Source organism: Sinocyclocheilus rhinocerous, unplaced genomic scaffold (assembly GCF_001515625.1).
Source record: "Sinocyclocheilus rhinocerous isolate Xijiao unplaced genomic scaffold, SAMN03320098_v1.1 scaffold286, whole genome shotgun sequence".
NCBI classification, from domain to species: Eukaryota; Metazoa; Chordata; class Actinopteri; order Cypriniformes; family Cyprinidae; genus Sinocyclocheilus; species Sinocyclocheilus rhinocerous.
In genome coordinates this window covers 748,691-750,995 of record NW_015632405.1, presented here as the reverse complement: position 1 = coordinate 750,995, position 2,305 = coordinate 748,691, and positions in this window count along the sequence as shown.

The following is a 2,305-nucleotide window of genomic DNA, read 5'->3' as shown; positions in this document are numbered from 1 at the left end:
TATTTAAAATAGAGATAAGTCTCTCTTTAGCTCGAAATGTTTATGTATGTGCATGCTTGTTTATATGATTTATCAGAACACAAATTTGTATAATGACATGTGTATTACACTGATATAACAACGTAAATGTGTTTGAGGATATTTCATGAGTCCTCATAATTAAAATACTTACAAGCAATATTTTATTTAAAAAAATTGAAATATGCAGAAATTTTTGTGTGATGGGTAGGTGTACAGTTTGTACAGTACAAAATCATTACACCTATGGAACATCCCCAGAAACATAAAAAACATAAAAAACAACGTGTGCGCTCACATGTGTGTGTGTGTGTGTGTGTGTCAGCACGACCGCCTCAGACTAACATTTCACTCCTGTTAGTGAGAAGAGCTCAAAGCAGGATTGAATTTTCCAACTTATGTACATTTTGTAAACATTTCATTGGAACGTATGAACGTCATTGGCCCCAGAATAATGTAAAGCATTTTTATTGTCAAATGAAACTATAGTAAATGTTTATTTTTATAAAATATGTTATGTTTTTATAAAGTATGTTATGTATAATCACTGGTGCACTGGAGATGTTTTGACATGCCCTGACATTTGTGTTTTTCAGTATTATAAAAATATATTAATGGCTAAGTCTGATTATACTGTATTCAACACAAGCTGTGCTACAATAATATGTGAGCAGCATGAATGTACATGTTTGTGTTTTTGCGAAAACAACGTTTCCGCGTAGTTAGTGAAAAACTAAAATTTTCGTTTAAAATGCGTTTTATAAGTTCAATAAACATAAATAAAATGTTGAATACATGATTAAAATGTATGATAAATGATTTGCCTTGCTTTAGTAACATGGTTGTTACTACGATGTTGTTTATAAATTCAATAAACTTTAAATGTTGAATACTTGTTTAAAATGAATGATTTGCTTTAGTAACATGCTGTCATATTCTTTAAAATGGGGACAAGTCTCTTTTAGTTTGTAATTTTTATGTATGTGTGTGCTTGTTTATATGATTTATCAGAACACAAATTTGTATAATGACATGAGTATTACACTGATATAACAAGGTAAATGTGGTTTATGATGAAATTTTTTGAGTCGTCATAATTCAGATCGCTTAAAAACTATATTTAATTAAAAATGTAAGCACATGCAGAATTTTTGTGTGATGGTAGGTGTACAGTGTGTACAGTAATAAAGTCATTATGCCTATGGAGTGTCCCCGTTAACCAGATGTATAGTAATACTCAAAATGATTGACCTGTGCAAAATTTACCCCGATGAACATTAAATTATGTTTATGAAAATATAAAAATTTAGAATGTTTACTGTGATGGTAGGTTTAGGTGGTGATACTGTATAAAAATCATTAATATAATGTAAATATGAATATAAAAGGTTCTAAATATAATGTAGAAATTTAAATTTTTCTGTGAAACTGCGTTGCGGCAATTTGTTTTGTGAAAAAGTTATAAAAAATTAATGTGAATTTAATTTAATTGTCCCTATGGAAAGCCTTCATAAAACATGACGATGACATGTCTGGACATGTCAGGGGATCATGATAACCCTTATCTTTACCCCTTTCTCAAATCGAGCTGATCTCAGATGCCTGTCTGTGTGACATCACAAAAACAGGCCCCTCCCACGATAGTTTGATTGACAGTAGCGTTTCAGCACAGACTGGACTGGCGTCTTACCTAAGACCCGCCCTGAGTGAGCTGTCATCAGTCCGCCATTGTTTCACCACCGGAGCAGATGTAGACAAGAATGACTCCTAAGCGATTGAGGTGTTCTGTTGTTGGAAGTAATAATGAACATAGCAGTCGTCATTTACTCCCGACATCTGAGCCGCTGAAGACGCAGAGGATTATCTTTGTTTCTGAAGGGAATGCGCCCCCGATCTACATAAATGCGTCTATGTTCGCGCGAATCATTCATGATCCAGCCTCATCTACAGAAGAAGTGAGTATAATGTTTTATAATGAATCTTTGCAAATCGCCTTTCCTAATAATGTGCTAATTAGCAAGTTTCACGATGAATGCAGCTAAAGTAAACAGTCTCTCTGAGAGCAGCTCGGAAGAGAGGGGCGGGGTCAGCAGAGCTCATTAACATTTAAAGGAAAATGCTACAAAAACGGCGTGCTCTGAAAAGAGCTGTTTTTGACAGGGTAAAAAGGGTGTTTTTTACACTACCATTGAGAAATTTTAACCAAACTATGTTACAGACTTTCATTAAGACCCTAAAGAATCATATAAACTTGTGGAAAATGGGCATCCTATGACCCCTTTAAGAC